This window comes from Dreissena polymorpha, chromosome 13 (assembly GCF_020536995.1).
Source record: "Dreissena polymorpha isolate Duluth1 chromosome 13, UMN_Dpol_1.0, whole genome shotgun sequence".
Taxonomy (NCBI): Eukaryota; Metazoa; Mollusca; class Bivalvia; order Myida; family Dreissenidae; genus Dreissena; species Dreissena polymorpha.
Genome location: NC_068367.1, coordinates 2,780,261 through 2,805,717, shown reverse-complemented (window position 1 = coordinate 2,805,717; position 25,457 = coordinate 2,780,261). Strand labels below are relative to the sequence as shown.

Here is a 25,457-nt window from a genome sequence, read left to right as displayed (position 1 = left end):
AATATATGGGGTTGGTCTAATGTTAGTACTACTAAAGTACCATGATTTCGTGATTGTTTGGCTACAAAGTGTAAAGTTGAAAAAAATGCAAGACAGGTCACTTGAGCTCATGTCAATCATTGGCATAAATAAGACTGTGGACTGACCGTGGTGATTTCCTTGTTGTATCATTTGCATTGTATCAGACCAGCCTGCCAACTCTATTTGCAATGGTCTTTCCACTTTCAAGATAAATTCAAGCTCCTCTAATTGCTGATCACCAGAGACTTCACTCAGATGTTTAAATTTCAATTCTTCCATGAAATAGTTTGATTGTTTGTAAACTTTAATATTAATTTTTGCTGTTTGAATGACTTCATCATGTGAGACATTGATGCGTGGTATCACTTGTGCACTCTGTAGGTTTGGTGTTACTGTAGCTATGATACCTATTCCGTAAAATGTATGCAGACCATCAATTGTACAAATGTTATGATCCACATTGTCGGCTACAAACTGAACAAATTCATTACTCATAGCTTCTATCTTAACACCATGCGTCACTGCTGCACTTTTTTCATATGCACCTACTTCCTGATAAGACACACTGAAACCTGAACGAAAAAGAGATCATATAGTTATATTGTTTGTGTGTCACGTCTAACAGATGGTCAAAACCAAATAAAATACCTTTAAATCAGCAAGTCTCCAAACTAAAAAATGATTAATGTAATATTTAATTACTTGTACTCGATCATGATACAAATAGGTAAGTGCAGTTGATTGTGCACCGTTTTATATTATAACTAAATCATGAATATTACAAATCTTGATTTGTTTAATCAATTGTAAAATCAGTTATAAAATACAGCTAAAATGGCTATATTGTTCTACATACATTTAGTAAAACATTACCTAAAATTAAGTCGTGCTGAAATAATTCTCAAATTAATCTGCTACTTTTTTCCAATATGAAAAGAGATAAACTTTGATTTTCAATTTACCAAGGTTGTTTAAACAGTCATCCATCATCTTTGATCCAGACATATGATGTACCATCACCCCCTAACCTTAGCTGTAGCGGACAGATTAAATTCCTTGGTGTTGCTGTTTGCAATATGGATTGTCCAATCGATGCCAATTTCTTTTTGCCCTGTTTATTCTCAATTACCTTTTGAAGAAATAACTGCAGACTCTCAGGTAAATAAGCTATATTTGAAATTAAGGATGTTATTTCTTGGGCTTGGGGATAAGTATTTTTGCCTTTGCCCATGGCTTTTATATCGTTTAGGATGAATCTAGCAGCTGTAGATATGATTGCGGCCTTTTCAGTCTTACATTCGTGTTTCTTTTATAAAAAAGTGAAGGATGGCATGCACTTCACTTTTAAATGTAAAAACATCGTGTTTGCCATTGATTTCAGCAATAACAATATTGTCTCCAAAGTACTCCAATATTTTTCTCTTCATATAAATAGAGCTGTACAAGTAATTTCCACATTTTTCATTCATATATATTCACCAGTTCGACAACACTTAATTGTTCATTTTCATGGCTTTCTAAGTATTTCATTGTACCCCCACAAACGAAGTTTAAGGGGGTATATAGGAGTGAGCTTGTCTGTCTGTCGGTCTGTCGGTCTGTCGGTCGGTCCGTATTAAGTGTCCGCTCTCTAATTCTAGTGTTTTTCCCAGGCCAGGCGAAAAGCCACGCCGCCCTCCCGGATCGCCACGCTGCCCTTTTTAAAGGCAAATTTCGCCACGCGCCCTTTTTTTCAAAGGCAAATTTCGCCACGAAATTTGCCTTACGATCTAACTTGGTCCGCAAAATCAGCTTCCTTGATTGTCTGTGACGCTCCGACTGTGCTTGATTTACTCGAGAGGCGTCAACGTCTAATCGACTATATTTAATTGAGCAGATTTAATCTATAACAGTGCTCGATTAGGTCTTACTGGCTGCCCCAAAGCTGTGAATTAGTCATGCGTGAATAACCCCGTGTCAGTATCAATCGATAATGACGGAGGCTATGTTATACCAAGCGCACTTTTCGCTCGGCAATGTGTACTCCTCCACGATATAATCATTACTTCGGAGACATTTGATGAAAAACTCGATGTTATTCTTGTGGCAATTGTGCTTTGCATGCATTATTCAGTTATATCAAATCATATTTTTTTACGCATAATTACTTTTAAATTCACAAACAAATTTATTCTTTATCGATTTCGTCTTTAAGATAATTAGATCTAATTATTGAAATAATTACCGAGACGTATACCAATTTAACAAAATACTAATCGCGTATACGATTTAACGTTGCTATGCGCACCTGTCGCTTACATCATTTGACATTTTATCAACATGGCGGACTTTACAGAATTAAATTGTGACTCGGCAAAAATGGCAAATAACGTCGTAAACGATCGAACTAACGATGGAGATTATACATTAAGAAGGAATAAATGAAATGTCTGTGATAATCAACGATGCATAAAAATGTTTTAGATAGCAACAACATAATTTATTTATTTGTAATCTACTTGGTGGATGTATGTCACGGAAACGAGTGTTTGCATATTGTTAGAGATCAATTTACTCGCAATGTATTTTTAAACATCTGTCGAGATTATTGTTAGAAAATGGGATAAGACAAACATGGTTTCATTTATATGTTAGTGGATCTGTGTATAATCAGATTCATATGCATATATTGCTTTATTATGTTTGTCGTGCTGTACAGTTTATTGAAACAGCATGGAACTTAAATGTTCATTGCAAGGTAAATATATTAATATAAATCATAGTAAGTTAAATACATCTATTACCATTAAATGTGCTTGTTTATATGTTATTTTTTCCACAACTGCTTCGTGGAGCAAATAACATGGAACGTTTTTGCCCTTTTTTGCCTAAACTGCGCGCTAAAATGCCCTTTTTGAAAGTAATGCGCCATGCCCCTTTGCCCTCCTGGGAAAAACACTAAATTCAAGTAGTTTTCATCTGATCTTCCCCAAACTTGGTCAGAAGTTGTATCTACATAATGTCTAGGCCAAGTTCGAACATGGGCCTTGCCGGATAAAAAACTAGGTCACGGGGTCACTTAGTGCGTTTTAAACATTCAGCATGTAGTCCGCTCTCTAATTCAAGTAGTTTTCATCCGATCTTCACCAAACTTGGTCAGATGTTGTATCTAGATGATCGTAAGTCCAAGTTGAAACATGGGCCTTGCCGGGTCAAAAACTAGGTCACGGGATCACTTAGTGCGTTTTAAACATTCAGCATGTCGTCCGCTCTCTAATTCAAGTAGTTTTCATCCGATCTTCACCAGACTTGGTCAAAAATTGTATCTAGATGATCTTAAGGCCAAGTGCGAACATGGGCCTTGCCGGGTCAAAAACTAGGGCACGGGGTCACTTAGTGCGTTTTTAGCATTCAGCATGGTGTCCTCTCTATTATTTAAGTAGTTTTCATCCGATCTTCACCAAACTTGGTCAGAAGTTTTGTCTAGATGATCTAAAGGCCAAGTTCAAACATGGGATATGCCAGTTCAAAAACTAGGTCACAGGGTCACTTAGTACGTTGTACACATTGAGCATGGAGTCCGTTCTCTATTTCAAGTAAATTAAATCCGATCTTCACCACACATGGTCAGAAGTTGTAACTAAATGGTGTGTAGGTCAAGTTCGAACATGGGCCATGCCGCGTCAAAAACTAGGTCACGGGGTCACTTAGTGTGTTTTTTACTTCACCACGTTGTCCACTCTCTAATTCAAGTAGTTTTTATCCAATCTTCACCGAAATTGGTCAGAAGTTGTATCTTGATAATGTCTAGGGCAAGTTTGAATATGGGCCATGCCGGGTCAAAAACTAAGTCACGGGGTATCTTAGTGCGTTTTAAACCTCACCATGTTGTCTGCTCTCTAATTCAAGTAGTTTTCATCAAATCCTCACCAAACTTGGTCACAAATTTTATCTAAATGATCTCTAGGACAAGTTTGAACATGGGCGATTCCGGACCTTAAACTAGGTCACGGGGTCACTTAGTGCGTTTTTTAACATTCAGCATGGTGTCCGCTCTCTAATTCAAGTTGTTTACATCTTCACCAAACTTGGTCAGAAGTTTTATGAAGATGATCTTAAGGCCAAGTTAGAACATGGGCCTTTCTGGGTCAAAAACTAGATCAAGGGGTCACTATTCTTTCTGTATTTTTCAGGAATGTTCTGAAGTGTTCTAAAGTTACTGTTACAGCTTTGGTGATAGCGTGCTTCTTCAGCTAGAAGATCATTAATGAATTCGATTCTATCATGAATATCACTTGCCCAATCACCATTTCTTTTTTCACAGAGCCTTAATTGATGCTTGACAGTCGAATAATTCTACTCTGTGTACAATATCACATTCTTCATCAAGTTTATTTTCATTCTGATTTTCTATTTTTGTTCCACATAATACGCAAATATGTTCGTAAATAAATCTACTTCCAACTATCTTTCTTGTTTTAGGGCTTCTTACTGTTTCGTCGTTGTCATTTTCTTGTTTCCTCTTCATGATGTAATCATAACAGTACTCTTTTCTACAATCTTCGTGCAATTGTTGTTTAGGTTTAACATCTAGTCAATCATCTAAATTAGAAGGTTAATAGTGAAATATACTATTAAATGGACGGGTTTTGTGAAATTGTTGTATTGCGTAAGACACAATTTTACATAAGATGGTTTCTATTGGGTAGAAAGTGCGAAAAATGAAATATAGTTTTTATGTACTGATTCTTCCAGGGGTTTTCACCATTTACACATCAATTTTTTATTACTATACAATAATCTTAAATAATTAAAAACTATAAAAACCTACCTAAATGGGATCGTAAACGTATCGGGACATTGAATGACGAAATCGGATGTGCGAGAACTAAGGCGATGTACCTGATTTAGCCGATATCAAGTCATCAAAGCACTTGCTTTAATTCGGACGAAATGTTTTACCGATTTTGTGGCTTAACTATAGAGGCTATTTAACGGAAAATTTCTTGGAAATTCATATCTTTTCACTTACTTTATAAAGGAAGCAATACAATGCCACCATACAAACTATTACAATCAACACATTTGTCATTTAGGCGCCAAATTTTAAAATGTAATGATTGTTTGTAAGGTAAAGGTCAGATTTTTTTCCGGAATTGGTATATTGAAAATCTGCTCCTTTTGAATCGCGATGAGCCTAAAGTGTGTTTTATATGTACAAAATGCAACTCACAGCAGTGTAGTCATCCTTCATGCATCGATTTTCTAGAAGCTACTATATATGCTATTCGATTTAACGAATTTTATGTAAACAACCTTCTTTTCGTTAAATGCAATGTTTGTCACAAGTAGATTGTGTTCACATCTTACATTAATAGTCGTCTTCCCACATGCATACTTGAAGAATGAATAGTCATATGTTATTGTGAATGGTGTGTGATTTAAAATATTGATATATAATTCGTTTACTTTTACTTGAACACAAGATATTAGACTAATGCGTGTTTTATTTAAATGTCACTTATCGTATCGCTTCGTCTTGTATATGGAACTTTATTTCAAAAGTTTAATATCAACAAGTAAATGTTGTGTTGTTTCTTTTTCAACGGAGGATTTTCAAAAGTATTCATAGACAAAATAAATAATACACGTATGGTATTTTCATGCAAGCGAGAAAATATTTGTCTAGAGCTATATCGTTAACGATTCGTAAAATAAATTTAGACCATACACAAATAGCTATAATTAACATCTATTTACAACTAAAAAGATAAACCAAATCAACGTAATGGCATAATTGCAGACAAAACAAATTATAGCTTATGTTAATATAATGTCTTACCCTGGTCACAATTTGTTCCCTGCCAGCCTGATTGACACGTGCACGTGTACGCGTTCAGATGGTCGCTGCACTTGGCGCCATTCTTACAGGGACCCGACTGGCATTCGTCGATGTCTGGAAAATATACAAGTATTTTCACTACGATCCAGTCTGGTATCTCATTTTATTTCGAATGTTTATGTGGTTAAGATAATGTACCTGGAAGATCATTTTAATAATGTCTGGCAAAGGTGCATTGACCCCATACTTATTTTCTGTTTCTGTAAGTGGGCCTTACAACTATAAGAAGCCTGAGAAAACGCTCAAGACTCAGTTATATTAGTTCGGTCAAATACTTTTTTTATTTGCGACAGGAAAAATAAACCTAGTGAAATTAAGTATTTTAATTGTATTTTACAAGAAGTGAATGTATTATATAATACATAATGTTTGTTGAATATCCAAAAATATGTTTACACATATTTTTAAGCAACTCAGCTTCAACGAGTCACATCGTATGACAATTTTGCTCACCATGATAATCTAAATTATTTTTGGAATCTTTTTGACGTCATGTTATGGTTCAACTAAACAAAATAAAAAACGTGTTTTGTCGTAGCTACTTTTATGTTATTTAATGCATTTTAGTGTTTACCCAAAACCATACAATAAAAATTATAATGATTAAACTTCGATGAATAATAGTTTAGTTATTTTACTTCTGGAAATAGAAACCGTATATGTGCATGGGAGGCAAAAAACGATGTAAGTTTGTAATTACCATTCGTGCGATAAAAGTACAGAGAATAAACAAATATGAAACTATATTATGACCATATTGTTGGCCAAAGGAAGCATGATGTTAGCTCAAATAAAGTCCTACCCTGTTCACAGTTTGTTTCCTGCCAGCCCGGTGCGCAAGTGCACGAGTACCCGTTCAGAAGGTTGTTGCACGTGGCGTTGTTTTTACAAGGGGAAGGTGCACATTCGTTTATATCTAAGAGATAAACAAAAATGAATTCTTAATTACCTCAAAATTTAGCTTGAGAAGGTAATATTCTTTACACATCATATAATATAGGTCCGTTAAAGATGCATGAGCTTCGTACTTTATTTTGTAAGAAAGCTCTTGAATTATAAGCAGCCTTAGAACATGCTAAGTTGTTTAATTATATGTTTTCGGTAAAATATAGAATTGTATTCGCAATTAAATTAAGCACTAATTTACTCGTGGTCGTTACTAACTTTGAAAACAATAACTGCGTGTTGATTTTTTAAAAGCATGTTTACAAATTATTGTTAAAGAAACAAGTGTACTTTAGCTAAAAAAACGCCCACCTTTGCCATATTGTCCGTCATTCTTTAATAAAACATGTTGGAATATTTTTGACGACATTATTATTGTTTAATATAAATAAAATATGCTTAATGTGTTAAATACTCTCCCATATATTTTTTTTAATTCAGTCATTTTCCTAAAGCGTATAATAAAAAGACAAGTGATTGGTTTTAGTGATTGATTAATGATCGAATATTTATTTCAGTCGTTGTTTTAGAAAAAAAAGTATTAGAGGCGTAGAAAAGTGTTTGTTGTTGTGCTTTATTTCCACTTATGAAATGCTATACCATAAAAGATCTAAAGCATAAGCAAATTTATAATTCTATACAAGCTACAGTGTGTAACGAATGTTAAAAAAACTATAATGACAATATTTTGTGATCAACAAATATTCGTTGAAACAATTTCATACCCTCTTCACAGTTTGTGCCCTGCCAGCCCGTTACGCATGTGCACGAATACGCGTTTAGAAGATTTCTACACGTGGCGCCGTTCTTACAAGGGTCAGGTTCGCACTCGTTGATATCTGAAAGACATTGTAAACCGAGAACACCGAGCGGTCAGGCTATGTAGTTATTGTGCATTAAAAATGTGTTTTAAATATGACATAATTTTGAATATGGGACCCATGGGATTGGTTTGTGGTTTGGCAGATAAGCATAGCATCGACCACAGGTTTTTTTCTGTTTGTGACGTTTGATCTTCGTCGTTGGTGTAAACTAATCAAATTAATTAAATATTGGGCTGTTTTTGCTGTTTTTCGGCCACAGCTCGTTCCCTGCCAGCCCGGTGCGCAAGTGCACGACTATGCGTTCAGAAGTTTGTTACTCTTGGCGCCGTTCTTACAAGAGGCAAGGAAGCACAAGTTGATATCTATAACTTAAACACTATCCCATTCCAATGTTTCAAAAATATGTATAAACATACGTATTAACATAATGTACTTTTCATGTAACGTAGTTAAGGTCCGGCGAATATGCATTAGCACCATACTTTATCTTGTAAGTTTGGCCTTAAATTATAAGAATCATCAGAACACGCTTTAGTGTTCAATTATATGCTATTTCAGTAAAAATATAGAATACAAATTGCGATAAAAAATCAAAGTGAAAATAAAATATTATTTTATTTTCGTAAACAAATGTAATTCCGTTACAACCATGCACATATTATGACACCACTTAATAAACATTCCAAGCTAAAACATGTTGAAATCATTATTACGTATTATGTTAAGTAAAAGAACTAAATAAAGAAATACATAACGTGTTATTAGTAAACTATCATCGCGTAATTTTATTAGCTCGGCTGTTTTCAGAGAAAACTCGAGGTATTGTCATAGCCAGCTCGTCGTCCGCCGTCCCAAGTCCGCCGTCCACCGTCTGCCGTCCGCCGTCGTCGTGCTTAAACCTTAAAATTTGCCCTAAAATCAAAGTGCTTCCACCGACAACTTTTACACTTCATATGCAGATGCACCTTGATGAGTTCTTCATTCCACACCCATTTTGGGGTCACTAGGTCAAAGGTCAAGGTCACAAGCTTTCTGACAAATTCTGACAAGCTTTGATTTATTCAAAACTGCACCTGCAGCCGAGCGTGGCGCCGTTATGCTGTGCTCTTGTTAAACTCTGTCATAGCCTTAAATAATTCAATAAATAGACAAAAAAAATGATCATCAGTGACTGAATATTTATATCACTTTGGGTCATAGCAAACATAATTTAAATGAGAGGCGTAGAAAAGTGTTCGGTGATGTGCTTTTTTATAAATATAAATTTTATAATTATGAAAAATAATAATTTCATCAAAGATCTACACCGAAAGAACAACTTTTCTCTATTAGTACAGCTTATTACAAATGTGAAACTATCAGAAGTGACAATATTGTGGACAAAACAAATCATAGTATTAACGAAAATAATATCATACCCTGGTCACAGATCGATCCCTGCCAGCCCGGTACGCATGCGCAGGAATACGCGTTCAGAAGATTGTAACACGTTGCCCCGTTCTTACAAGAGGCAGGTACGCACTCGTTGATATCTGAAACACGTTTCCTTTTTAGAACTTCGAATGTTTTTGATGTTTAGTTTCTATATATAACATTATGTGGAATTGTTTCCACGACCTTTACTTTGCAGGCAATCATTAATTAGTTTTGTAGAAACTGCATTTCAGCCTTTGCTGTGAACATTTTATATTGAATAATATATTCTTTGGCTGTTTCGGCTATACCCTGGTCACAGTTCGTTCCCTGCCAGCCCGGTGCGCATGTACACGAGTATGCGTTCAACAGGTCGATGCACGTGGCGTCGTTTTTACATGGGACAGGTGCGCACTCGTTGATATCTTAAATATAAACACAATAATCTTTCAATTAATCAAAAGAGGTATAAATGATAATGCACTTATCATGTAGTTAAGTTTTGGCGAATTTGCATTATCAGCAACATACTTTATTTTGTAAGCGGGCCCTTAAATTATAAGCAGCCTTAAACACATTTAAATGCTCAAATATATGTTTTTCGGTGAAATATATCATATGATTTGCCATCAACAATATCGTAGTTAACAATAAAAACAAAAAATATATTTGTTAATGAAAAGAAAAAATATTTCGCTATATATGACACACAACTATTTGTCCCCCCCCCCTCTAAATATTTACCAATCATTTACCGAATGCAATAAGTTACTTTTAAAAAACATGAATACATTTTAAGTATTCAAAAACTATTTAAACATTTTTTATTGGAAAAAAAGAATTCGGTTGCAATCACGCACACATTATGACACCATTCGCTTACCATTCTCAGATAAAAACATTTTTTAATTATAATGACGTTATTACAAGTGTAATAAAATACATAAATAAAGAAAGAATTAATGTCTTATGTGTAAGCTACTTTTTCATTGTCCAAAAGCAAACAATCACAAACTTATTATTGATTTTATGTATAACTAATTATGACATAAAATTCTATAAAAGATCTACACCGACATAGATTTTGTACCAAAGCAAAAGATCGAAAATATGTTTTTCTCTTTTTTTGTGTTTTTTACTGTTTGCTTTTGATGTAAACATTTCAAATCAATGAATATTTTATGGGAATATTTTGGCTATACCCTGGTCACAGTTCGTTCCCTGCCAGCCCGGTGAGCAAGTGCACGAGTACGCGTTCAGAAGGTTTTTGCATGGGGCGTTGTTTTTACATGGGGCGGGTGCGCATTCGTTGATATCTAAAAATAAACATAATTGCCTGAAAGGCCTCAAAATAGACGGAGAAGATAATTTACCTGAAAAACCATGTAGATAACGACAGGCGAAGATGCATTAATTGCATTCCTGATTTTATAATGTAAGTTGTCCCTTTAGCAATCTTAGAACACAGTTTAAATTTTAAAAAAAGGCGAAGTATATAATACTATTTGCTAAATAAATATTTATCGTAGTGAAAATAAAATATGCTTTATATCGTAGTAAAAATAGATATCTCTCTATACCAAAACAAAACACAAATTTCCCATCAATATGAAACATTCACGTACAACAGGTAATTACGAACCTTTCAATGTATGCTTAATTTTAAAAAAAAACAGGTAACAGATATTATAAAGCGAATACATCAAATGCAGTAACAACGACGCAAACATTATAACACTTTGCTTCCACAATACTTATCTAATACATTTTTTTTGTAATCACCTGACGTATTTCTTATGGTGTAATAAAACAAAATGAAAAAATAACATGTAATGTGTTAGCTACTCTTGCAGCATTTTTTGTATTCATTTCCATAAAGCATACATATTCACAGATAAATGATTTGCCTATGGTGAATTATGGAATATTTATTTCAGTCGTGGTCATAGAAAACAAGAAATATCTTTAAAAAAGATATACGGCGTAAATAGTTTAATGAATGAGATCAAGGATAGCGAATGTCTTTTTCTGTGCAGTTCTTAGCTGCATCACACGCAGTACGGGATGTTACGGGGAGTTTTCGCGGCTTATTTTACATTATAACATATTGCTGGTCATAAACCTATAGATACAAAACAGAAAACCAAAAGAAGAATGGAAGTGAAATTTAAACATATGAGTCAACCGGCCACACGAGAACAAACCTGTTTTAGTAGTCTGTCGGGCATTGCTATTTGATTCGATTATTAACAGTATCGAGAATCATCGTGCTCATGCTTAAAGTGATATTATGGGCATTTTGCACTGTTGAATTGAGCTGAAAAGAATTAACAGGTCAAAATAGTTAGTTAAAATGTGGTTACTGATCAATTATCTGCAACTCACCTTGCTACCAGTTGTTTATAAAAATATATTTTATATTCGATATTCTTACGTGACCCACCCAGTCCTGTAAGCCGAAATGATCCGTAAAACAATATTGTGTCTTTGTGTCGTATGAACAAATCTGCACTAAAACTAAATTTAGGTTCAACTCGTAAACGCATGATCAGTTGTCAAACGAAAGTACGGTTAATATTCAAATGCATTATTTTTCTCTTTCTGGTATATTGTTTTAGTATGTTGATGCTGCATTAATTACTATAAGTGTATATGAAGTAGAAACATCAAAAATAATCAACGGTTGCGATAGACACCTATAAACTGTTACATGCTCATAATATCACTTTAGTACATTAGGCAATATGGTGGAATAATTATTGTTTAATTTATTAAAAATAATATTTATCATTGTATTGTTGAAAACACATTAAGAATCTATTATTGACATACCATAATTATATTGCTGAATATCTTCTTTTAACATATTTCTGGTCTAAAGAAAATTCCAGGTCACCTAGTTCACGGATAGCGTCTTTATTATATAACGATTATTTTACTGACCGCGAACTCCGGTGATGACCTGTATATAAACTCTGAATGTCCGCGACTTGACCCGAAACCTCGCGGGTTGAAATGCAATTCTTTAAAGTGAGGCCTCGCTTCCACTGCTCTTTATACTTTTACATGTTAACATGTTGACAGGAATATGGAAGTAAGTACTAAATATGAGAACATAGCCTTTTAAGTATAAACGCTTTTGCGCTGGTAATACTCTGAAAATAAAAGGTGTACGCACAAACTGTATTGATGTCTAGAATTGAGTGTAAACCTGTTCTATCTATTAAGCCTTTTCATTAGAGATAAAATTGTTTCATACAGTAAAACAGTATTACAAAGACGCGGATATGTTTCCAATGTTCTGGTGGTATACTCAAATCAGCCAATGGAATAAATGAAGTGTATTCATTCGTACCTAGCCGCGGGAAATTTTATTTGAATTTTATTGGACACTTACAAAGGTCAAGTCAGGGTGAAAAGCTGGCTTATGCAGCTTACGCCGAAAAATCAAAGTACTGACAGTACTGGTGTGATTATGCTTTTGAAGAGGATGGATATAAAAGCATCAATTTAAGTTTATCTACATCACCACAATTGTGTATGTGGGTACGAAAATTTTGGGTACGAAAAAAAATGGGTATGAACATTTTGGGTACAAAAATTATGCCCAAAAAATTGGGTACGAAACAAAATTTAGTAACGAAAAAAAAATTGGGTACGAAAACAAAATTGGGTACGAAAAAGAATTTGGGTACGAAAAAAAATGGGTACAAATAAAACGACTTGAATACGTGAGTTCGCCCGTGAACACATGGTAAGGTTAACTAAATCTCCGCGATATGACCTAATAGGTGCTTAAAACAGAAAACAATATCCAACAAACGAATGAATTATCAAACAAAGTGTGTGCACTGATGTGGCTCTGTAATTTCTGTTTGAAAAGTTTATTAAATTTGCAACATGAGAGAGCACGCATAAGAGCGAGTTTCATAAATGTCGCACGGCTATTATGCGGTTTATATACCATACTCGCTATAACGTTTACAAATGGCAGGTTCGAAATAATTCGTGTTTTTCTTTACACTTGTGCTCGCGTTAGACGTGAATTATTAACGTTTTCATTCGCAATTTAATTACAGAAGTACGGTAAATGTTAAAAACAATACAGAAAATGCATAGTTGTTTCATTGATCTATAAACATATAATGGATTGAATATAACTGATTTAAAATTAACGTTTTCAAAATATTATTTATAGCTGAGCTTCGTTTATTTTTATCAATGATAATCAGCGAGGTATGCCGATTAAAAAAATAATTGCGAGAAAATATCGCGCAGAACAGTACGTCAACTTCTTCCTGGTTTTTCTCTGAAATGACGTCAGCGCCAAATGGGTCAAAATCGCTTGTATAATTATAATTAATAAAAGAAATAGCCGACAACAACTGATTTAGCATTTCCCGGGTACGGTAGAACAATCGAGCTATCTCAATCGGACTGGCTCGTTCTTTTACATAGGTCGCCATTGTGAAGAATTGTTTCATGGTATGATAATTTAGACGAGCCGCTTCGCAGCATCGTCAATCATGAGAGGCGTAGAACGTGTTTTAATGTCATTTTTAGTTTAAACCTATTTATTTTAGCTCGATTGCATCGAAAGCCTAAGGCTTATATAAACGCTCTCGAGTCCGTTTCCTGGGCCTAGAACCAGTACTTGGTGTCTTTGGGGGAGATCTAAAGAACGCTCCCTCGGTGGGGATCGAACCCGTGACCCCCCGGTCGCTAGGCGGACACCATACCCATTACACCACGGCGACCTATGAAATGAAATGTCACTTATTAATAAAAATGTGATCAAATATATCGACCAATAACAAACAACATAAAAAATTCAGTATACAAAACAATTTTTTTACTATTCGAAATAACCATATTTTTTACATAACAGAGAATAATATACGCTCATATAATGTTCTACCCTGTTCACAGTTCGTTCCCTGCCATCCAGGTACGCACGTGCATGAATACGCGTTAAAAAGATTTTAACACGTGGCTCCGTTCGTACACTTGGCAGGTGCGCATTCGTTGATATCTGAAACGTATTCCCAATCTAAAGAAAAACGTTTCTTATACAATCTATACGTTTTAATATGTTTCTAAAAATAACATATTGTGGAATTGGTTACCCGTGACCTTTGTTTTTGTAGTTGAGCAAAGCATCAAAAATAAAACTTGCTTTTAGGTTACTTCTTTTTTTTTCAATGCTAAAAACTTTCCAAACTGTATCTTTGCAAATATGCTTAGGCTGTGTTGGCAATAAACGAGCCACAGTTTGTTCCCTGCCAGCCCGGTTCGTATGTTCAGGAATACGCGTTCACGCGATTGTAACACGTGACCCGTAACCCGTCATAGCAAGGGAAAGGTGCGAATGCGTTGATATCTGAAACACGTTTTCGTTTTAGAACCACGAACGGTCTTTGATGTTTAATTTCTATATACAGTCAAAACCGAGAACAGCGGTCAGTCAATAGAAAATGCCAAAGTGACCATTGTCGACGAGTGACCGCTATTCTCGGATCACCACTTTTCAAATGGATGGTCAGTTGGTAGTATTGCCACATCGGTACCCCAACCAGTCGGTCTCACACAGTGTTAAACAAAGGCTGATTGCCGATGACTAGGCCTAAGAATAATAACATAAATAATATATTTTAAATATAATACAAAATAATGTCTTATAAATTAATTTCATAACTATTTTTAAACAGATTGATGACTTTATCAACGATATAATTATTGTTTTCTCATGCATCTCGTTCATTCAGTAAATCCGAGCGTTCGTAGTACATCCGTTTTTAGGTAAAGATTGTCACGTGTCATTTACGCTACGTCCGAACAAATATATAAGCGGATTCGATGTCATAAACCGAAAGTACGGTATAACTGTATCGTTCTAATTCAAAGAAAAAGATGCCAAAATCATATTAAAGAATATTTTGTTTTTTATCAAATTTACAATTCAATGTATATTTTTCCTGAACAGACGATCACTAATCCTTTTATCGCCTTCTTATACCAACACTCGCCAGCTAAATATTGTTTTTAACAACCTATCAGCGATAAAGATCTATTGACTTTGTAACGCGTTCATGCTTAGTCGCTACGAATGCAGCCGATAATTGCTGTTAAATATATTCTTATTGTCACGTGCGTCTGTTTCGTTTGTGTTCTTAATTTTCGCGACTCGGAACGACTGACGCGTGGCCGTTGTTTTCAGTTCAAACATGACATGAGTGACATTAAGTGGCCGCTGGCCTTTATTGACAATTGACCGTTATTCTCAAGTGTTATATAAAGAGATTTTCCTCGGGGGGAATCCAGACTGACCGTTGTCTGCAATTGACCGCTATTCTCAAGTAACTTTAAGGTAAGTTTTGACCGCATAACATTATTTGGATTTTGTCCATGACCTTTATTATGTGGCTAAGCATAAAATCGAAACAAAATTATTTTTTTATAAACTTGATTTTGGCTCTTGCGGTGAACACATGTCATCAAATAATATCGTTTTAGGCTCTTTTGGTTATACCCTGGTTACAGTCCGTTCCCTGCCAGCCCGGTGCGCATGTACACGAGTACGCGTTCAGAAGGTCGATGTACGTGGTTATGTTTTTACATGGGGCAGGTGCGCACTCGTTGATATCTAAACTATAAACAAAATAACCGTCCAATGCTTCACAGCAGGTATGGAAGATAATATACTTGCCGTTTTATTTAGTTTATGTCTGGCGAATATGCATAAGCCACATACTTTATTTTGTCAGTGGACCCTTAAAATATACTCGGCTTTAGAACACGCTTAAGTGTTCAATTATATGTTTTTCGATTAAATATAGAATACTATTTGCCATAAAAAAAAACAAAGTTATGTTTACAGATTATTTTTTGTTGCAGTGAATAACATTTTGCTTTATATAAATCACAACTATCCCCACCCCCTTTATATACACCATACCTTAACGAATGCAATAAGTTACTATTAAAAAAATGTGGATGCATGATAAGCAATCAAAAACCTATTTGAACATTTTTTATTGGAAAAAAGGAACTCAGTTACAACGACGCTTACATTATGACACCACTTGTTTAAAAAAATAGCACTTACTCCATTCCGCCTATCATCACAAAGATTAGAAATAGGTCGATACCTCAATATTGCTCGAGATAACAGAAAATGTTATTTTTGTAATCTTAAGTCGTAGAAAGTAAATACCATTCCTTATTAACATGCCCAATAAACAAAGATATGACAAAACAAATTTAAAGCCATATTACCAAACATGGCAAACATTAAATTAGTTTGATATGTTAATGAGAACACAAAATAAAAAAGAAATAGTTAATATTTCAAAATATTTATATAATTCATATTGTTTAGGAAGATTAGGAAACAGATTCATTCATTTAAGATACTATTTTTCTCAGAATTTGATGTAAAACAGATTATTCCTTATCTCACTGTTGACAACTGTCATTATCGATGTTAAAGAAACATATGATATGAATCAGCTAAATCTTTGTTAACTTATACCATTACCAATTTTCATAATTATTATCATCCGTGTCATAACACATGTGTATTTTGCATTAAGCTTAAAAGCAGTTGTAATGCTGAATAGCTTATAAATGCTGTTGTTGTTGTTTTTGTTGTTACTTACCGTTCTCAGATAAAAACGGTGTTTTATCATGATGACGTTATTAATATAGTGTGATACAATAAAGTAAATATATAATGTCTTATTGGTAGGATACTCTGCCATTTCCCTAAAGCCATCAATAGAAAAAATGATTAATCTACAGTAAATAATTAATTATTAATTTCAATTGGGGTAATGGCAAACTAATACATCCATGAGAGGCGTAGAACAGTATTTGTTGTTGTTTTTGTATAAGCAATTGTGGAATAAAATTGGATAAAGGATCTTTACCAAAAACAAAAATATTTTCTATAAGAACAAATATTTTTGGGATGTTTTGGCTTTACCAAGTTCACAGTTCGTCCCTTGCTAGCCCGATTCGCATGTGCACGAGTAAGCGTTTAGAAGATTGTTGCACGTGGCTCCGTTCTTACAAGGGGCAGGTGAGCACCCGTTGATATTTAAACGTTTTGTCTTATAAAAGCCACGAACGGTCTTTGATGATTAGTTAGAATTCAATTGATGGTGCCTTCAAAAATGTTTGAAAATATTACATAATGTGAAATATTCTGCCCAAGTAGGTGGTTTTCTACATGAGCAAAACATCGAAAAGGAAGTGTTCTTTTTTACTGTTCGCTATTGCTGTAACTATTTTAAATCAATGCAAATTCCCTGCAAATATTTTGGCTATACCCTGGTCACAGTTTGTTCCCTGCCAGCCCGGTGCGCAAGTGCACGAGTACGCGTTCAGAAGGTTGTTGCACGTGGCGTTGTTTCTACATGGGACGATAGCGCATTCGTTGATATCTAAAAGATACACACAATAACCTTAAAGGCCTCAAAATAGGCGGAGAAGAGAATTTACCGAAATACCATGTTGTTTAAGACCGGCGAAGATACATGAATTGCTTTCCTGAGTTTAGATTGTAATTAAGCCCTTTAGCAGCCTTACAACACAGTATTTTCTTTTTGCGGGGGGGGGTGTATTATGGAATATCATTTGCGACACAGATATTGATCGTAATAAAAATAAAATAATATACTTTTTGTCGTAGTGAAAATAGATCTCTCTCTATACCAAACAAAACAGGCTTTTTCCCATCAATATAAAACATTGATGTTCTTCAGGCCATGACGAATCGCGAACAATTTTAATGTATGCTGTATTTTTAAATCAAAGTACTGGCAGTACTGGTGTGACGATGCTTTTGAAGAGGATGGATCTAAAACATCAATTTAAGTTTATCTATATCACCACAATTGTGTATGTTGATACAAACATTTGGGTACGATAATAAATTTGGGTACGAAAATTTTGGGTACGAAAAAAAATTGCGTACGAAACATTTTTGGTACGAAAAAAAGTTTAGGGGTACGGGGAAGTAGTACCCGTGGGTAACTTGACCCATTGAGCGAAACTGGGAGGCGGGTCACATTCTTGTTCATTAAGTATGGCAATACATTCATGATGATTCTCGAAAGTAGGTATGAGCACATAGCCGGCCCATGTAAGCTCAATCGTATGAGCACTTGACTATCCGAGTTTGCCCACGAACATATGGATAGGTTAACTAATAGCGAAATGACCTTATACATGTATATGCTGAAATCTAACAATCGAACGAAATATCAAACATGGTATGTACACTTAGGTGGTTGTGTAATTTCTGTTAGAATATCGTATTCAATATGTAAATTTTAAATGATTGTGCCCGCACTTGAGTTTGTTGCCTTGTTTGAGTCTATACGCGCCTAGGCTGCACCCAGTGTGTGTATTTGTGTTTTTCCAAGGTAATGAGTTACCTCCGCGCTGAGGCTGCATAATGTTGGGACCCGGAGTGTGTCCAGCACTCCTACCTATTAAGATTAGATTGACGACAGTTGGGACGAATTTTGAATGATAGCTGCAATTTCCAGCTATTTGTTTTGTACTGAAATACTTTTTTAATTTTTTATATGGTCAAATGCTGCGGGGGGGGGGGGGATGAGATTTTCCGGAAAAAAAACAACTGTCAGGAATGGTGACCACAAAACATACAAAATATAACATTGCGCCGGGAGCGGGAATCGAACCGGTGTCGTAAAGGTGAAAAAGCGAACGTCCTTACCACTGCGCTAGCGGGACGGACAATTACGCAAAAACATGTTGTTTTATCTATATATATATCATAGCAGTGCAGCGTTTACAATTTGCAGGTTCGAAATCGTTTGCATACTTTAGTTTTGTGATCACGTAAAAAGTTAATTTTACATGTTTTTATTCGCAATTTATTTACTAAATCGAGAACAAATATAAAACAAAATAGAGAAAATATATAGTTGTTTCATTGGTCCATAAAAATAAAATGGATGTAAAATTACTAATTTGAAATTAACGTTCTGATACACTTATTGAATCTGTTTCCCCAGGATATGCTGTTCTATTAATATTTACCTTTATCAACACGAACGACAACTCTGCTAGGAGAATGTTATCAATGAAAATCAACGAGCAATCTCCTACGCAGTGGCGAATGCCAAGGGAAGTAACTGAAAAATCGAGTTATCTCAATCGGACTGGCTCGGTCTTTTACATAGGTCGCCATTGTGAAGAATTTTTTTACTGGTTATCAAACCTTGGACGCTGCTGTTCCAGCATCGTCAAAAAGCTGTCAACATTTCTTTTAAAGCAAATCCAGGAAATGCAGTAACAACGACGCACACATTATGACACTTCGCTTCCACAAAACTCATGAAAACATTTTTGGAATCACCATGACGTCATTGTTATGGTGAGATAAAACAAAATGAAAAAACAATTACATGTTATGTTATCTACTCTCGCGGAACTTTTTCATTTATATCAGTAAAGCATACATATACACAGATAAATGATTTTTTCAATGGTGAATGATAGAATAGTTATTTCAGTCGAGGTCATAGAAAAAAATCATGAGAGGCGTAGAACGTTTTTCGTTGTCGTTTTTTATTACCACTCATTAAATAAAATTTGATCAAATGTATACACCATACCTTGTTCACAGTTTGTTCCCCGCCATCCCGGTACGCACGTGCAGGAATACGCGTTGAGGAGATTGTTACACGAGGCTCCGTTCTTACAAGGGACAGTTGCGCATTCGTTGACATCTGAAACACATTGTCAATCTAAAGCAACGGAAAGACTTAAAGTGTAAGCTCTCATAAATCTAAACGTTTAACAAGGTTTCTTAATATAACATTATGTGGACTAGGTGACCCATGAACTTTTTTTAACACGTAGTTAAACATAGCTTCGAGCATAAAACTGTCTTTTTGTTTACGTCTGGTTTTCGAAATGATACAAACTGTTAAAATATTTGCAAATATGCTGAGGCTGTGTTGGCTATACCCTGGTCACAGTTCGTTCCCTGCCAGCCCGGTTCGCATGTACACGAGTACGCGTTCAGAAGGTCGTTGCACGTTGCGCCGTTTTTACACGGGACAGGTACGCATTCGTTGATGTCTTAAAGATAACAAAATTACATAAAAGTCCTCAAATCTATGTGGAGAAAATAACGTACCTGACACATCATGTAATTAAGTAAAGGCGCAGATTCATTAGCCATATTCTTGATTTTCTCTTGTAAGTGGACACCTTAACAATACGCATCCTCATATTCCGCAAATGTGTTCAATTATATGTTCTACGGTTAAATATAGAGTATTATTTGCAATAATGAAATTATCATAGTGAAAATTAAAAAAATATATTTTAATTGTAGGACAAACATATATGTGAATAAATAAAACAAAACGCAGTCTCTTCCGATCAATATAAAACATTTATTACCAGTCGCATAGACTTACTGTGTAACTATGTAAATAGATATTACAACTATTAGATACAAACTTACTTTTATGTTAAAATGAAAGTCAGTTACCACGACGCACACATTATAAAAGCACTTGCCTACTCTTTCATCAAATAAGGTAGGATCAATATGACGTCAACATGATATTGTAATAAAATAAAGGAAAAAACGTGTTATGTGTTGGTTACGCTTGCGTAATTTTATTTGATTCCGTTATTGACCTTTCCTATACCATAAAAACAAATGATTTGTCTTCGTTGAATGACGGAATATTTATTTCTTAGAGAGGCATAGAACATTTTCGGAGTTGTTTTTTAATAACCACTCTTTAAATAAAATTATATCAAAGATCTACACTAAAAGCAAAAACTATCCTCATTTTAAACAGTATATTGCACATGTTAAACCAACCGTTATGACCATATTGTTCACAAACCAAAGCAAAGTTAATGCCTACATTATATCATACCTTGGTCACAGTTCGTTCCCTGCCAGCCCGGTGCGCATGTACACAAGTACGTGTTCAGAAGGTTGTTGCACGTTGCGCTGTTTTTACACGGAGCAGGTGAGCATTCGTTGATATCTAAAATATAAACAAACATGTACTTCCAGTGGTTCAAAACAAGGTATAGAAGAGAATGTTCTTGTCATATCATGTACTTATGCGCCGGCGAATATGCATAAGCTTCATTCATTATTTGTAAGTGGGTCCTTACATTATAAGCAGCCTAAAAACACAATAAAGTGTTAAATTATATGTTGTTGTTTATAGGTATAGAATGTAAATCGCGATAGTTAAATTGACCAGAGATAAAATAGAAGACTATGTGTGTTATTGCAGTAAACATAGATATCTCTCACTGCTTTACTAAACACACTATGTACCGTCAATATTACACCTTCATTTCCTAGTGGCATTTACGTACTTGTACAAACGTATATTTATGTTTAATATTCAAAACTCTTTTGAAAACAATGTAATTCAGCTACAAAGACGCCCATATAATAATAAGACAACATTTCGACGCATTTAACAACCATACTTATCAAAAAACATTTTTGAATTAGGTTGATTTATTTTGGTTTGGTTTGATAGAACTTAATAAAAAAATAACGTTCTTTAAATTATAGTTACTCTCGCGTAATTTTATTCAATTCAGACATTGTGGTTAACCATACAAAAACAAATGATTGTGTGTTAGATGAATGATATATTTATCTCGTGGTTATAGAAACAAACGTGTATGAGAGGCGTAGACCAGTGTTTGTTGTTGTTGTCTTTATTACCACTCGTAAACTAAAATTCCATGAAATAATATACACCATAAGCAATTATGTCCTTTATTCTAAGTATAGTGTATTACAAATGGAAACTATATCTTATGACACGATTGTGGAATAAGCAAATATTCGTTCAAATAATGTCCTACCCTGTTCACAGTTCGTTCCCTGCCAGCCAGGTGCGCATGTGCAGGAATACGCGTTCAGAAGATTGCTACACGTGGCGCCGTTCTTACAAGGGACAGGTGCGCACTCGTTGATATCTTAAACAGATTGTATACTTTAAGCTACGAAGAGTCTTTAATTTTTAGTTCTCATTCTACTGATACTTTTTAATATGTCCATTGTTATAACATAATGTCCAATATGGGGCCCATGACGTTTTTTGTAGCTTAGGTTAGCGTCGAAAATAATGTGTGCTCTTCGGTAACGCTTGCTTTGAACCCTTGCTATATATTTTTTTTAAATCAATGCAAGTATTTTATGAATATTTGGGAAAAACTAGGTTCAAAGTTATTTCCACGCCGGCCCGGTTCGCAAGTGTGTGTATAAACGTTCAGAAGATCATTGCACGCGGCGTTGTTTTGTTTTTTGTTTCATAAAATAACCTGTAATGTCTCAGCAAAAGTATTACATAGTGTGGTTACAGTATACTCTTCGGTGATATTCGTTTCAACATCGGGCTGAACGCGCCAATTTATTTTTAACTACAAAGTAAAAAGATAAATAACGTATTGCGAATTTTATATGTTACCAACGCATGATGGTGTGGAACCCAACCATGTGCCATCAGAGCACGTAAGCGTTTGAGACCCTCTGAAAATCTGGTACCCGGCATAACAGTAGTAGGTTGCCGCGCTGCCGTGGTCAGTGCCCGAGTAGCTGGGGCTACCACTACTGATACTCGGGGGAGCAGAACAAGGCCTGTCTGAAATTTGAAAGACGCGTTTCATTTATTTATTTCAGATATATAAAAACAGAAATATAAAAACCGTTTTCCTTTCTTTACACGTGTTCTTACATAACGTCTTGTTTTGAACACATACGAGCTTTGTTTAACTTCCTATAGGCGCAGTGCACATTGTATTGGTCATAAGCTGTTGTCATCTTGCTTTTGACCTTGTATAATACAGTGGTAAATAGTTTTATTTGTATATGCTACTAAAAGACATCTGAAAACAATATAATCCATACTCACTCGGTAGAGGAATGACGAACGCCCCTGTACTGCCAAAGCCATAGCTGAATCGGATGCCGTTAATGCTGTAGTATGGGCCGCACCACTGCATTATCTGAGAGTCGCCTACAATGGAGCCCTTGCCCACCTGAAAGAAAAAAATCGCAATATTGTTATGAATGTGGCGTCTGCCTAGCACCGGGGGTTGGGTGGGGGTCGGCTTCGATCCCCAATCCTCAGTATCTTCTCTAAGACATAGTTCACTATTTTTTGCCAAGTACCTATAGAAACCCAAGCTTTCGATCTAAGCGAGCTAAAATACAAAGTTTTACAGATAATCAAAATGACGGGGAGACAACGTCACTGTTTACTGAAGTTTTTCTTGCTTTTCTTCAGATTTTAGACCGCATTCATGCGAAATCACGTTTGGTTTAATATTTAATACAAGAATTGTTCTGAGGTATCGACTGGCAGATATCTTATCGGTTTGTACTGGAAACACAATGACTTACCCGTACACAACCGCCGTTCCAAGATATCCAAAACCATTGAAAGGAGTAGGCGGTGAGTATATAGCCCTGCAAACATATTACCAGCATTCGGCTTCTAGGTTTGTAAATTATTAAATTAAAACAATATACACCTTTTTGATATCGTTACCATTCGCATACCACGGACAAACTTTGAAACTAACGCATTTAAGAGGTATCTGCGATCGTAACGACCGAAAAAAACACCATTGTCTTACAAAGCATATGCACATTGATTGAGAACAATACAAACGCAATAAATATTAGCGTGTGTGTTTTGACGAATATAGGCCAATGAATTTCCTTAAAATACACTACTTTGATGATACAAGTGGCAATAATATATGCAACTCAGCGAAAACTTGGAATTTATTAGGAAGTACTTGAGTCGACATTTGCTTCGTCTTTTGGTGCTGTATAACAGAATAAAACTGCCACGTCAAAACATTCAATTCACAGACTTGTGACACCGTGTGACAACTGTTTTTATTACTTGCGAAGCGACACTTATTTGACACAATGCCATCAAGTGTATACGTTGGTCGAGTTTCCTTGTGTGCAGGTAAAACACTATTAAATTGCTCGTTACAGGTTGGCAGTATTTCAAACGAGTGTTGCAGCTTCCCAATTCACAGTTAACATTTTGATAATATTCTAAGCAAACTACGAAAATCTACTACCGTTCATAATTGTTACCGTGTTTTTTGTTGCCAAAGAAACATACGCAAAGTTCACCATAAACAAGGGAATATAAAGAAACAAAAGTTTATTTCAAGTGTGTCTTTTTGAAATTTTTATCGCTGTATTGTACAGTACAAATGTATGCTATATCGACGTGTGAGCAAGTCAAAATGACCGAATGGTTGAGGCGTGAACCTGTTGATAAGAAGATTAGTTGTGTTCTATGCAAAGGGGTTAGGGTTCGTTTGAAATAAAACAGCTAAGGACATACCAAGTATTCGGCCAAATTGTTCCCTTGCATTTGGTTTCTGATGACAGATTTACTATTCACATATCCACCAATTACAATCTCTACCACGTTGTTATCGAAGTTGTTATTGACGTGCAGAAGGAGAACATGGGCGTCGTTGTTGCCTGAAACACAAGTCACCCAGAGACAGGGGGGTGATGTTACAATAGTTTTACTAATACAGTAAAGCTCGCCAATGTGTTTAATAATCAAGAATAAACTAGTCAATTGAACTGTGACATTTGAGTACATACTGTTTTTTAATACATACCTCTGGTCTGAAAGACCAGACTGGTCATAGTGTTAACTCTCAGCCCATCGAAGAACGGATTGAACTGCGTATAATCATAATTGTTTGACAGGTAGTACGTCAGACTCCTAGCTGTGGAAGAAATACAATAGTCAAGTGATTAAAGTAATGCTTAAAGTCACGTCTGTGCGTAAAAATCAATATTTTCAATTAATCAAAATATAAAAACAAAATCTTATATAACGTAGATGTTAAAAGAAAATGGAAAAGGGAATTGTCCTGAAAATGGTATGCAGAAATGTATTAAATAAGTGAAAACACAGATTTTTGTAAACAAAATAGTAGAATGGGCAATAACTAATTAAATTTCGAGCGTTTTGGTGAAATTAAATGACTTCTAACGCGTTTGATGCAAATCCATTAGAAAAAATACTAGAAATTCACTTTAACCACGCAATACATATAGAGGTGACGTGACTTCTTTCATGAAATCATTTTACTGGAAGAAAGAAAAGCATATGTTTACAACGAATTAGTTGAGCATCCGGATAAAAACTGTATATAATGGTAGGTCTTTTTCGAAGCCATATTATAAATGCAATTCCGATTTATGTTAACATTCTAATCAGCAGCATTAGCAGTCTGAACTTCGAAATTCGTTCATGAATTTCATATAACTGTGTTCTCTAAACCTGTTC

The 25,457-nt window shown here is 35.1% G+C and overlaps 2 long non-coding RNA genes across 2 annotated transcripts; both read right to left on the bottom strand.

Annotated features, from left to right (window-relative positions):
* Positions 1-5,876: 5,876 nt before the first annotated feature.
* Positions 5,877-9,510, bottom strand: LOC127856580 (uncharacterized). The gene is made up of 5 exons (XR_008038127.1): positions 9,396-9,510; positions 9,090-9,203; positions 7,573-7,686; positions 6,705-6,818; positions 5,877-6,040 (listed from the first exon to the last, which is right to left on the bottom strand). It is a non-coding gene; the product is annotated as an uncharacterized LOC127856580 (long non-coding RNA).
* Positions 9,511-10,282: 772 nt separating this feature from the next.
* LOC127856581 (uncharacterized) lies at positions 10,283-19,848 on the bottom strand. The gene is made up of 3 exons (XR_008038128.1): positions 19,734-19,848; positions 17,415-17,528; positions 10,283-10,400 (listed from the first exon to the last, which is right to left on the bottom strand). It is a non-coding gene; the product is annotated as an uncharacterized LOC127856581 (long non-coding RNA).
* Positions 19,849-25,457: the final 5,609 nt, after the last annotated feature.